At 41.5% G+C, this 14,646-nt stretch overlaps 1 long non-coding RNA gene across 1 annotated transcript in view; it reads left to right on the top strand.

Moving 5' to 3' along the window:
- The first annotated feature begins 12,849 nt into the window (after positions 1 to 12,849).
- Positions 12,850 to 14,646, top strand: part of LOC144819721 (uncharacterized) — a 38,995-nt gene continuing 37,198 nt past the window's right edge. Inside the window, exon 1 of the long non-coding RNA XR_013607533.1 lies at positions 12,850 to 12,891. This is a non-coding gene — a long non-coding RNA (uncharacterized LOC144819721). The remainder of the gene's footprint in view (positions 12,892 to 14,646) is intronic.

The raw sequence follows: 14,646 nt of genomic DNA, 5'->3' as shown, positions 1-14,646 counted from the left end.
GCTGCAGACGATGTGGCTGTGACCTTCTGACCACCTGCCAACCTGCCAAACCAGATGCAGAACTGCAAAGGGGACCACCCATTGCCCTGCCATACACCTGTGCCCACCCGCCTCTGCAGGTGAGTCGGGCGAGCAGGGCAGTTACTGTGAGCAGTGCAGCAGGGTCGTGATGCAAAATGCCTGGGCGGCACAACTGGAATTGGGGGCCTTCTCTACTTTTACTTCAGTACTCTTGAGTGAGTCACACCATCACCATCCTGTACTGTCTCACTCATTCATCTCACTCGATGCGGAAACAACTCAGGGATCATTAGAGCCATGGAACATATTGCGGGGCCATAGTGGATTTATACGGCGAGAGTGCCCAGACTCGATGTAGCTCCAACACAGTCAAAAGCGGCAGGGCTGAATACTCCCACAGCGGCATGGTCTAACAAGCTCAGCAGAAAAACTGCAATCCCCTGCAGCAGATCCTCATAGACACACCAGCAGCAGCCATGATCATCCTGGTGCGCAGTGTACAGCATGCAGTGTGTTCGACATGTGGGCGGGCAAGGCAGGGAGGACAGGCACTAACTCATATTTTACATTAAAGCTAGGTCATTTGTACCAACAGCCAACATACACCTTGCTGCTTTGATTGAAAACACACATACCTACACCTAGCATATCAGATGTAGATAGGCCTAATTCCAAAGGAAACACATTTTGATAGACTGTGCAACACCAACGCCATAGGCAGAGGTTATGGTGGCCATTTCCATACAGTGTATGTTTTGTAACATACATTTTTCAGTACTCGTAGAATGGTACACATTCTGCAATGGCCTTCATGCCATAGACATTTAACACAGTCAGATGTGTCATGTCTTGATGGCCCATTCTTGCATCACAAAGTTTTGGAATTGATGGGACAATGAGCCATTTGTGGAGACATTTCTACCTCCAGAGATCACTTTGTAGGCATGACATGTGACAATGGCTGTAGAAAACGTAACTGTGGCATATAAGCAAATTCATTTTTGACATCATGCCACTCTACTGTGGACCATGCAATGACTGAATACATGTACACAATATATTGGCATGTGCAAATCAAATGCATACTTTAGCAATCATGCCCTAACCTTGGTCTTTTGTGCTTCCACTACCACATACATTGGCATTGTCTGACACTTGGAATATGGGTCCCAAAACACACAACTTTCATCTTCTCATTCCCAGATAGGTAACTTGTAGTCCACAACAATAGTCTGATGCAGCTACACATTAAGCATGTTACCACATCTTCCCATGACCTATTCCTCTTCTTAAAAAGTCAATTTGTGAGTAGGATGCATAATGAATCAGGCTATTACCTACACAGCTGACGTCACACTCACTCCTTGCACTACACTTATTACACTGATACAGGCATTCATCTGTGAAGTTTGGGTTGCTGAAGTTGAACATCTCAAAAGTGTGATCCTATTTGCACACAATCCAAGAGAAATGCAGTATTTAGTTTGCACTACAGGAGAGGGAAAAACAAGATTACGAATAAATCACACTTACGGCTGTTTTGAAAAATCAAACCGAATTTTATATATCAATCTCATTGGTAGTATTTACAATATTTCTAGAGTTTTATTCCATAGTGGATGCTGCAAATATAGTGAAAAAGAAAGTGTTTTTATGAGTGCTCATGTGCGCTGTGATTAGAAAGAAAAGTAGAAGGAATCAATAGCCTTTTACAGAGTAATCATCATTAATCATCAAAGATTCTGAGAAACTGAAATTAGCTAAAGCTGAGAAGCCTGTCTGAGAAATGTATACACTGGTATACACAGCAATTTTTATTGGTGCCTCATTGTAAATATTGCTTCTTATGTGAGGGTCTTTGCCACAAATGCATGTGCACATCGGTACTCATGTTGTTTTTCTACCAATGGACATCGATGACTGAGGAAAGGGCTGAGCTAACCTGCATCCAAAGTGAAGTGGTGAAATATGATTTTTTTTTTAACATACAGCACATCCAAGGTTTTTTTATGTTCACCTATGCACATAAGGGTGTGTAATAGCAACCACCCCTTGGACTATGGTGCACTTGTCGTCCTGACATAATGGTATGTTTTGAAGACCAGATTCCAGAACTATTATCCTACTATCCAGACAATTCCCTCTTTCAGCGTGTAATGCATATTGCTGGACACATTCAGATTGGGAATGGGAATGAGACCTGACCTTATGTATCCTCTTTTCGGGTCCCTAAGGGTGTCACACCACTTGCACACTGTCACAGGGTTCCTGTACATTGGATGTGTGTAAGAATTATGTGATCTACATTGGTATTGGACGTGAAGGGTACCACATTATCCATGGTATACAATCTTAATGTAGGATGAATGAGAGATAAACTTTGTTGTGGCCTGCCATACTTGATACCTATGAGATCTTACAGTGTGATGCAGACATATTTCCAATTGCCAAATTGAAATGATTTGGCATGTGCTCCACCATGTCCTCATGATAGATGATGATCCCTCTGCCCATTATGCTTGTACATGTGGACCACGCTGTCTTATTCGGTGTTGACATGTGTGGCTTATGGATTATATTTTACACAATTGCTATGTTGTAAGGGAAAAGTATATGGGGCCACACCAACAACCTATGCACAGTCTAATTCTGCCCAAGACTAACATGTCAATGTGTACCAACATGATTGAGTGCCTTGTAGTCTGTTGTGTGCTTGAGATGTATACACCAACAAGCAGGCCATTCTCATAGGTCCCATTCTGAAAACGCTGATTGATGGAACATTGCCGGAAGATGAATGAGTCTGGTCAGGCCAGGTGCAGTCCCTGGGTACTTTGCAAGGACGTTGATAAAAAGTCCAAGATGGTCCACAATTGCCTGCACATTCAAACAGGTGTGCTTCTTGCTTCTTGCAGCGGCAAATATGGGACGTATCTACAGGAGACACAAGTTGCACATGTGTGCAGTCCATTGCCCCAACAAATGCATGAATCCTGAAATGGCATAAAAGCCTTGCTTGTTCTCCTGTTGTTGCTGCATTGTGTTTAGGGAGTAGAGATACTGTGATTTGAGGCTTATGATGGCATCCAGGACTGTGGGTAGCAACCTTGAGAAGTTTGCCTGGGATACTCCTGCCACTCTGTCTTGGTGGGTTGGAAAGTTCCTGATGCCACTCCTGATGCCAGCATGTGCAGAACAGCAAGAAGTTTCACCTGAGGAGGTATGTTGGTGCAGCACTAGGATGTTGGCTAAAGCCTCAACTTAATCTGCTGCAGGAGGTGGACAACGGACAGCTTCTTGAGCAGGTAATTGGCAATGACCTTCTCCTCCCTGAGGGCAATGAGGGTTATCCTCTGACTGTATGTCCACTCCCATCGCCTGCACTGCTTCTGTGGTGATGGTCTTCTCCTAGGTACTCCCAGCTGCTATCGCTGTAGTTCCGTGGTGTAGTAAAGCTTGCCAAAGCGATTTGGGTCTGTTCTAATTTTATACAAGGCGTTAGCATAATTTTTAAGACCGTCATTTCCCTAGCAGTAAACAACTGCTGTTAATGGGACCTAGGGGTAGTTTTTTTAGTATTAGCGGCATTCCTGTAAACTCGTGTGTGTATGGAGGCATTATTTTGCAGCTGTTTTTCGGAGGCAACACCTATTGTGCATATCATTTTCAGTAAATGTCGCTAGTCGAGCTGGCATTGTTGAAAATAGGTGCTAGCTGTAAAAAAGTGACGCTAGAGGGCTCTAGCATCACTTTGTAAATAAAGTGATTCAAAAAACCACAGCAGCATCAAAACAATTACAATATGGGGATTTAACCCCTTCGCTGTGCGGCAAATTCCGCCGCGGTGTGAGGGGGGGGGCTGGGCGTGGTGCTTAGGTACCCAGGACGGCTCCCGGCCGTCATAAATTACATTGAGCATGTGCTCATGACGGCCGGGAGCCGTCCGAACACCGCCCACCAATTAATTCGCCAGCACAGGCGGGGAATTAACTGCACGTTGGCGGAACGGCAACGGTCGGACGGGAGCCGTCATGAGCATCGATGAGGTTAAATCCTTGTAAATATGCCTCTTTGTTTGTTTACTTCTGAAACTGTAACCTCACAACCTCTCCATCTTGAAGTGACTGTGTGAGATCAGTGGATGAAGTATGATCTGAGAAACTATCACAGTCTGCAAACAAACTGGCAGCTGATTGTCTGAGCCGTGCACTCATGCAGTACAATCAAAGCACAGTGGAGCATTATGGGCACACCATCTACCTAACTGTACTACCATCACATGATTAGCACTGGGTGCATTAGTAGTCTCAGTAATGTCTGGTTACCATTGGGATGGCCCAGTGGCACTTTTAGGAAAAGCACATTTTACCTAGCATTCTCTTGTTAACATTTTGTGCCATGCTGGTATGCATGTCATAAACTCCTCTTCCGCCAAGGATAGGACTTACTGAGCAATGACTTATTACATGAACCTGACAACGACTGTCATTGCTTTCCCAACATTGCTCAGAACTGTATGGTGCCTGTATGTGAAATTTGTGTTGTCTTATCCAGTGCTGGACGGCACCATATCAGAAACCCCAATACCCACAGCACAGTGTTCTTGGTACTATCTGCTCAGTCAAAAGAAAAGCTTGTTTGCTGGCTGGTGGGACTTTCATGCACCAGAGTTTTGATGTGTGCACCGATTTTCTTATGGAATATGACCCATGATATTTGGGCCCAACCTCCCTGGTAGGGTTGCAGATCACGAATTTGTCATCATTTTCTTTCAATTATGAAAGGTGTATTGGTTCATAATATAATTATACTACTTTTGTTTAGCAATAATATGTAATAACCTATATTGTGTCCTATCACATGCAATTATCAGACTATACTCTAAATGCCAGAGACATGCACCTTTTTCATCCCATGTTCCAGTTTGGCAAGCAGTGAAAGGCAGAATATATTTTGTATGTAGTGTAGCATAAACCGCAATGTTTTAGCTGCAAGTTAGAAAGGACAATCTTTGTAGGGTAACTCTGAGGGTAGACAAGCAATTCTGCAAGTATACTTACATCCTTGATAACACATGGACAGACTGCTTTAAACGTAGCCGTGCATAGTAATTTGGGTACATCTGTACTAACTGTCAGAAAATACAATGCGACGTATTGTTAGACAATTATTAAAATGTTAGGAGTTTTAATTTATTAATAAGTCTCAACTATCCAACTTATTATTGACCTAACTAGTTTTCATTTTTATACTCGACAATAGTGGATAATAGTAATAATAATAATAACTTTATTGTATAGTTAATAAAAACCATTACAAAATACCAAAAATCACAATGTTTAAAAATCAGAAAGTTACCTATACCATACTTGTGATGCTTGATTTCATGGAACCAAGTGGGAGGGCCCTTCTAATAATGCACCCTGTGTCGCGCAACTTAGGAACAGTCTTGATACTGACACCAAACCTGTGATTTAGCTCACAGGGTGAGAGGGGCAAAGAGACGCCTGGCTGTTCTTTTAGGCAATATGGGGATCCGAGGGCCTGGTGAGCAGGGAGTGTGAGCAATTTGGCCTGTATCAAATTAATTCCCTTGATTCTGAGAGCCATGCAACCCTTTATAAATTGATGATCTTGCTCAAAGCTTAAGTCTCCTACTTAAAAGGCTGGAATCAAGCATAGTAACATACAGTGTAGTTTCGGAATAGCCAACCAGGGTGCATGTATCCCAATTCCATTCTTCCCCTAAACTCTTTGGCACATTTTTATGACAAAGTCTCGCCACGTACCTTGCTGCAATGCATGACAGGGAAAGGGCAGGAATACACTGTATTTAACAGAATACATTGAATTCCTGCCTTTGTCTCTACGCTGGCACCATTTTCTCTGCAAAGGGCTAATGCAGTCACCCTTGGACCATGGTACAAGGGTGTTTGCATTGTGAGTAGGATTGTTTTTGTGCATGAAGGGGCATCTTCCTGCACAAAACCATACCCAGAGGCATTTTCCTCTTTCTATGTGTGCTGCAGAATCAGCACACATAGAAAAGGAAGTAATGAGAAGAAATAAAGATATTTCTCCTCGTTAAGAGGCACCAGGGAAGGCGTAGCATTTGGCGCATTTCCAGGTCTACCACTTTCGGTAAATCTGGAAATGCATCAAAATCCATGGAAGCTTGCTTGGGAACACCCACACAACATCACTATTGTGATGCGTTCCTGGTGCAGAGTAATGCAACACAGTGATATGCACTGCCTATCGTTACTCCAGATTCATCAAGCCACTCAGGGCCACACAAGGTGGCCTTACATAGCTTGATAAATCAAATCTTTGCTTGTGTGGTGCAAGCTCATCGCAACCCTATTCATGAAGATGCCCCTTCATCCTTTAATCTCATTGAAAGGGTAAGACATTAGATGATATTTGGATACCTAAAGGCAGTCGCTCCCTTGTTTGTGAGGGTGCCATCATGCATCAGCAGCACTTCCTGGCCATTTGACGGTTTAGTATGGCAGCGCTTATTAACAAGGGACATATCTATAATAGACATATGCATTGTTCCACTTGTCACTATAAGGAATCATATAACAAAATAATTATTAAGCATGTAAGTTAACAGCATCCAAATTTCTTAAAGGAAAAATGAAATGAAACCCCCCCCAAATACTTTTACATTGCTAAACAAACCTCCTGTCCCTCCCACTTATCTCTCCCCCTCCCGGCGTGTCACACTTAATCATTGTGTCAACATCTAGATTTACTACAGGTAAGAACAAGAAGAGTAAACAGTATTTAGTGTCAGGGAAATCCATCCACGTCAAACGCAGGGGAATTTGTGACTGCAGTGGACATATGCATCAAGCCACAGAGTGGGCAGTGGGCAGTTCGAATTAGCAGGAGCATCGGCCAGGGGTCCTTGTCCAGTTCACTGTCTGGGATTTTCAAAAGTACTACTAGGGTTTCCCAAGCCCTCGCTGCCTCTATTGCCCTCTCGCTGTTCGCTTGGTTAGCTAGTTGTAGTCTAACAGCACCTTCAAATTCTGCCTATTTGAGTAAATCAGTCCTCCATCTTTTAACATTTGGGTCCTTTGATTTGTAGTGTGCTGTGATGTCTCTTTTAGCCAATAGAAGGCCAAAATCCCAAAACTTCCTAGTGACCTTGTTTTTAGATGTATGGGGGAACCAGTGCAGCAGGCAGGGGCCTATAGTCGGTTCCAACGGGCACATGCATCAAAGGAAATTGCATTCGCAAACGGTGCGAGTCGCAAAATTCGCCCGTTTGCGAATGCAATTTCCATTTTTGGGATCCATTATGCATTTTGTTGTTCTCGCAATTTAAGAAATCGCAAAATTGCGATTTCCTAAATTGCGATTGCATTTAAGGAATCACAAATTGAGATTCCTTAAATGCAATGCATCACACTTTTAAAATTTGCGAATTCGCAAATAAGGGGTGCAAATTACCATGAAGTTGACCTTCATGGTAATTTGCGAAAACTTTGAAAAATGCACAAAAGTGCATTTTTCAAAGTGCCATTTTACACACACAAATCCCCTGGGGGCATGTGTGTGTGAAAAATGTACTTAATGGCAAATTTCAGGGGTGCAACAGGGTGTCCTTTGGACCCCCCCGCACCCTTGAAATTGCATTCTCATTTTGCGATTCATTAATTGCGGTTCGCAAAATGAGAATGTCTTCCCATTCATTCCTATGGGCCTCTAGGCCCATAGGAATGAATGGGAAGGGATTCCTTAATTGCGATTCTTAAATTGAGAATCGCAATTAAGGAATTATAAGAAATCCCAATTTATTTATCGATTTCTTGATGCATTGCTGTTTGCGATTTCTTAATTGCGATTCCTTATTTTTCGCAATTAAGGAATCGTAAACTCCAATGTTGATGCATGTGCCAGTAAGTCTCTATCAGTGATTTCATTCAGTAGTGTAACTACCTCCTCCCAATAAACCTCCAACTAGGGGCAATCCCACATCATGTGATGAAAATCTGCTCCCTCTATGTTACAGCGTGGACACATTACCGAGCTAGTATAAAAATATTTATTCATTTTGGCTGGGGTGAGGTATGCTCTATGTAAGATATAAAAATGCACTAGTTGAAAGTGGGCATTTCTAGTATTCTTCCACGCCTGTTTAACTAGCTCAGCCCAGAATTTTCCAGAAGTCACTTCACCCAGGTCCTCCTCCCATTTTAGTGTTAATGAAGTTAAGGGAGCTAACCCCTCTTCAGTCACATGCTTATAAAGGCAGGTAACTACTTTAAAGGTTTCCGCTGCTGATACTATATACTTGCAGCCCATCGATATCTGTGGTTCAATCAACCCCTCTTTCCAATGTTTTTGAATGGCCGCAATAAGTGCAGAGTGGAGTGAAAAATCACCGCAAGATAGGTCATACCGCTCTTGCAATACAGTGAAGGGAAGCAAGGCATTGTCCTCATACAAACCCCCCATTATAGTCAGTCCCAAATCCTTCCAAATGGTCAGCGCGTTTCAGTTGCCGCCAAGCGGTAATGCAGCACACATGGCCAAGGGGATCTCAGGAGCATAGGGATGCGCAATCTGCGCACATTTCTGACTCCTATTTCAACAGAGTGTCCGCAAGCCACATGAAAGTGACTTAAGTCATAGTGGCAATTGCAAGAGAATTTGGGATAGTATCTGCCAGGAGCTCTGTCAACCCCCTCCCATCTTCACCCAGACCTCGAAATTCTGATGCTACTGCTTGGGTAAGCCACTGCAGTTGAGCCGCCAGGTAATAAGTCTCTAGGTCAGGAACCGCCAGTCTCCCTTAACTCTGACTTCGGTCTCACCAGGACCTTCAGTGCCACCCCACGCCTGCCAGTAGCCCAAAGGAACCCAGTGATCATCATTTTAAGTTTTAGCAAAAATCTACGCAGGTATCCAAATAGGTAAGGCACAAAAAAAATATAATAATCTGGGAAGAGTCACCATGTTGAGCAGGGCCACACAACTGACCACCGAAAGAGGCATTGTGCCCCAAAACTCAAGGTTGCTCTTTAGTCCTCCGAAGGTTCTACCCACATTACCCTCCACTAAGTCAGTTTGCTTATGATATATTCAGGTCCCCAGGTATGTCAAACGCCGATACTCCCATTGCACCTCATCTGTATCCTGGGGCCACCATCAATTGTGGCGGTAGGGAACTGGCGGGGCTTCGCCCAATTCACTTTGAGTCCAGCCACAGTACCAAGTTCGTGGAGTAAGCATTTTGCACCAATGAGTGCATCATCAGTATTATCTAAAAACATGAGTAGGTCATCGGCATAGAGAGCAATATAGTGAGTTTGGCCATGTACGCTAAGCCCAGGATACCGCAGTCCCGTTCTGGCCAGGCCACAAGCTATGGCCAGGGAAAACAGTAGAGAAGACAAGGGACATCCCTGTCTCATGCCATGACTCACTTCACATGCGCCAGAGATCAATCCACCCGTTTTGACCCTGGCAGTGGAATAATTATATAATAGAGCCGTCTATGCCACAAACGTAGCAGCACTTCCTGACCATCATAGCTAACATTCAATTTTCTAATTCAATTTTTCAGACCTGGACGGAGATTTAGTAATGCATTGTCCATTCATGATGCAAGTCATTGCACAGCAACGCAAATCCTTATTTTGGAATTTGCAAAGCCAAACAAGGGGCTATGTATGAGTAACTTTGTAATGAAATGTAATGCAATATAGTGGTTTAGGCTGCGTTGCATTTCATTTCATTGGGTAGGTGTTCCATGGGTGCAACATGGGTGGAGTATGGGTGGTCCCAGGCATTCACCCATTGTTTTTGATGGAATCCCAGATTTACTAAGGTCAGTAAACCTGGGATTGTGCCAAAATGCTGCACCTCCCTGACCCAGGTGTAATGAGGAAAAATATTATTATCTCTCCCTGTTACTTCCACTTTCTATGCTTAATGCATTCTGCAGCATGCATTGAAAAATGGAAATTGCCTTTAAAGAATGTTTTTGTGCAGGACGGTGTCCCTTCCTGCATGAAAACAATCCAGCCTGTAACGAAGGCACCCTTGCAGCATAACCTGAGGTGCCTGCATCGGAGCTAGGTAGCCAAAAGTGCACCAGCATTTGGAAGCCGCACAATGCACCATACCTTTGTAAATATGGCTAATTTCTGCAGTTCCCCTTTCACACAACACAGCGCAACAAGTTCCATTGATGTGGTATGTACTCTTAGTAAATTTTGCCCTTGGTGTCTTACATATTAATATTACACATTAACATTAACAGAACACATTAATTAGGGAAAGATTGTGAGAATTTAATGGTTGAACATTAAGCCTGGTGGGTTTATAATTCTGCTAGTGGAATTGGTGGAATTAGGGCAACTCTGCATTGCACTTGTAATACAGAGTTCCTGTAACATATGCCAATCAATGCGAGGTGGAATTATTCTGCTGTTCATGCCCCACAAGAACAGTGTGAGGCTTCACAATGTGCACTTGTGAGTGCAAACAAGATTTGCCAGCACCTGGTGTGATTTCCAGTCACTATGGAGCCTTACGGATCCATTTTATAATGCTGGTGGATGCGAGTGGTCATGGTCAGACAGGACTACCATTTAGATAGATTTTCTACCGCTCAAGTCGATTTCATACTCGAGCACCAGCAAAATCAACGTGAATGGCTGAGCGGTCTTTCACAAAACATGATGCGGTTTGCGCTGATTTAAGGGCCACTGGCACTACATGGCAACGTGACAGCATATTTTTTCCCCATTAGCAGAATTACACAGAATCTTGCAAACTTTTTCTGTAACTCCAAGGAATTCCTCAGAGAGAAACTCCACATGTTCTGTCCACCTCTATAAACGTGTCCAATTCATTCTTCAGCATCTTAAAACCTACACGCGCAAAGTAGCCTAAGTGGGTAGTAGCCAAGTTATTTGAGTGTAATCCTGGCAATGTTTTTTGACGGGCTAGGCCTTGATGATGTTGCTAACTTTTAACATTGTAATAATAGTGCTAATCATTTTTATTTCTTCACCTTGGAACTGACAATGTTATTGTTTGCAGAGTGTTCTGCTGCATTTTTCTCAAATAGCATTTTGCCCACTTCCTCTGCACAAATCCGGGGCTGCTTCGTAGGTTCCAAATGCACCTTCCCCCATTAAATGCGTTGAGTGTCACAAATGGAAATTGAGACAACAAATGCTTCCAAATTCACCAAAAAATGAATGTTGAGAGTATATTAATAACAGATTCTCAATGATCATTTTTGCAACACTTTCTAGCATTGGAGTGAATTGTCCTTCCTACTTCTGTGGGAAGGGTGTGCACATTTGTACACATTTTTGAGTCCCAGCACACTTTTAGTGGCTTATTCACAATGAGCTTGCAATGTCACAGCATTATTTTTTTGACGCAGTGTCAGTGCTTTCTTTGCTCCATATTTACAATGTGACACATCTTAGCAAATGTGTCACTTTTAGTCGTCCTGCATCAGTTTTCAACTGTTCTTCCTGTAAATCTTGTGATAACATCCTGGCTGGCGAAAAATTTACTCACAATGGCTACACTACCAATGCTGGCCAAATGTGGAATTGCAAAACTTCCAACATTATTTATTTCAATGTCCTTGTTCTCTTGGGTATGTTGGAGAAACCTGTAGGACCATCCAGGTTCGATTGACGGAACATCGTTCCGCCATAAGGACAAAGAAGTTATTGGCACCCATGGTGAAAGATTTCATAGAGCAGAATCACAGACCTGATGATTTTAAATGGCGCATTTTGGAGAAAATACATACGCCTGAATCCAAAGGTGGAATGCAAATTAGGAAAAGTTGAGAGGTCTTTTGGATCTTCGTCCTGGATACGTTTAAGAATGGGCTTAACAGTAAAATCCCCTGGGAACACGCAATAGTTTAAAACAGTCTGTTTTTATGATGGGCTTCCTTGGCCTGTTATAGTTTCGTCGGGCCATCTTTATCTCTATTTCTTCAATGAAAATTGAGAATTATTTACATCAACACCAATTTAGATTAATTAGTTATTTCTTACGAATTATCTAGACCTGTGGATATGTGTATTCTCTATATATCCATTTTCATTTGCTTTATTTGTTTCATATGTATTTTTAAGCCTATTTTGAATCCCTCTTTTTTTTCTTGTTTTTCACATTTTTTGTTTTATTCACGTTTCATTTAATTTTTAAGCTTGACATTACTCTGTTGTAATTCCTCTGCGGGGACGTACAAAGTCTTTCTTCATCGCGCAATTTGCTAGACCTCGTGTGTTCGAGCGTATCCGGTGGTAGTCTATCCTCTATTTTCACGACTTTGAGACTTTAGGCGTCACCCTTACATAGCCCGTCTTTCAGCTCTATGCCGTTTTTGTATCCACGTCACTAACCGCATCATGTAGCCGTATTATATGGCCTCATAGGCATGTCCTGTTGTAGTCTGTTTTTTTATTTTCATGGTTTTAAGACTCTGGGAGTGAATTTTGCATAGTCCGTTATTTAGTTCTATGCTCCACTCATATTTACGTCACTAGCCGTATCATGTGGCTTCATAGGCGGGCCCTCCAATTAGCTAAGGGTATTTCAAGGGCCTAATACCGGCGATCGTTTGTTATTATTTTCCGACCATCAAGTAGGACGTCGCTTGCCCCTGGTTATTCCCGGTCGAGCAACATCATAGGCAAGTGTTTGCAGGAATTCTATTGGGCTCTTTAGCCTTGACCTGGGATCATCTACCGTTAGAGTTTAGCCTATTCCTTTTTTCTCTTTCTTTTTCATTCCTGTAGCATCGTGCCGCCTGAATTATCAATATACCAGGGAGCCATCCCAGTTTTAGACATGGCCTAAGTAAATCAGGTACATGACTAATTATCTGTTGGAATTCGTATAGTTAAATGTGTATAATTTGTTTATTCGAAATCTTATGTCTTTCCATTTTTTGTAGCCCCGTGCTTAGTATTTGAAATTTTACCCACAAAGTTTATTCAATTATCCAGAAACAAGAGCCTTGTGTCCTTATCTTCCCTGGAACAAGCCATAATCTTTCGTGTTTCCAAATATATTAGGTAACTATATTTAGAATGTTTCTTACATGAATAGCAAGTATGCAACTTACTCGATGTCCCGTTTGTTATATCTACAGGGATGATTTTATCATTCACGTTGCTGCTTGCAACCGTAACTGCATTTCTTCCTTTTTTATGATATCTAGAAAAGCGTGTTACTTATAGTTACAGCCTCATGTTTTGTCGTACTTTGATTATCTTTGTATAAACTTTAGGAAGCTAATTTTGCTTCCTGAGATTTTCTTTACAATCAAAACAATTTTCCTATCAATCGTAAAAAATGCTCCATCTGAATTTTCAGCTTCGTGTTTTATTGGTTTTCTTCTGGTGACTCAAATACATAGAAAGGCTTCAATATCGTTTGAAGAGCTTCATTTAATTCAATAAAAGGTATTGTTTTGATCAGTCCCCTGTCTCTTCCTGTAATATGTAGCTTGAATTAAAATCCGCAATTTATTTGCGGTTATAAAATTTGCTGTTCATATTCTATATTCGGGTTTCTTTACATTTAGTGCATTAGAATACGTTGTATCAACATAAGGAAGGAACGCTACTTTTTGAAACGAGTCTTCAGCTACAAATGTACTATCGTCAGAAAAAATAGCGAGTCAGTCAACTATTACTGAGCTTCTCTAATGATTGAGAGATAATCTGCCATATTCAGAATATGAACGACTAAATTATCACATAAAGGTGAGTGTTATACCTAGTATACAACTATAAAGTAGCATTCCAATTCTTTTATCAAGGAGTAGATAAGGCGTCATAGAATACCCCATATGTGTATCACCTACATTCAATATTTTTGACTTTTTATAGATATTTTATTATATTCTATCAACCTAAAAGTCGTATTCTCGCTACCGGTTCCATTAGAATCTACTCAACTAGTAAGTATTCAACTAAATATTATTAAACCTTAAAGAAAAGAGATCCTGTGATAGTTCTACTATGGCCTTTTATACATGGATATAAAAAATATACGACATGGCACAGATTATTAGTATCTGACTAGACTATACTTTTCATGCCTTTTTCTGAAACTACTAGGCCTATATATGCATATCCCATATGTTCCCATCTTTCCATGTTTTTCCCCCTCCTTCTCTGGTTTCTGATTAATATGAGCAATGAAATAGACATTTAAAATAGACTGTATTGATCGCATGTCTTTTCTTGTCTAAATATCCAAATGAGAGGTTATAACTATTTTATATATTCACTGAAAAAACCATAGGTTTCAGGCCTTATATAGTTAGGAATTAGCATTTAAAAAACCTTTAAAATTCACTCAAAAAACTATAAGTTTTAGGGGTGTTATAGTTAGCTGCACATTTCACTCATACAAAACCATTGAAATTGCTCCTATATTGTTAGTTGTACTAACTATATTTCGCGCACCCGCAATCCACTGCTGATGATGTCACATATTATATCATTTATGACATGGTCAGTGACATCACTGATGACATCTCAAATGACATTACTGATGACATCACTGACGACATCATCCAGTGAATGTGGTTTGCTTCGTTATTTAAATATG

The sequence above is a fragment of the Lissotriton helveticus genome, chromosome 2_1, assembly GCF_964261635.1.
Source record: "Lissotriton helveticus chromosome 2_1, aLisHel1.1, whole genome shotgun sequence".
Lineage (NCBI taxonomy): Eukaryota > Metazoa > Chordata > Amphibia > Caudata > Salamandridae > Lissotriton > Lissotriton helveticus.
This window is presented reverse-complemented; position numbering and strand designations above follow the sequence as displayed.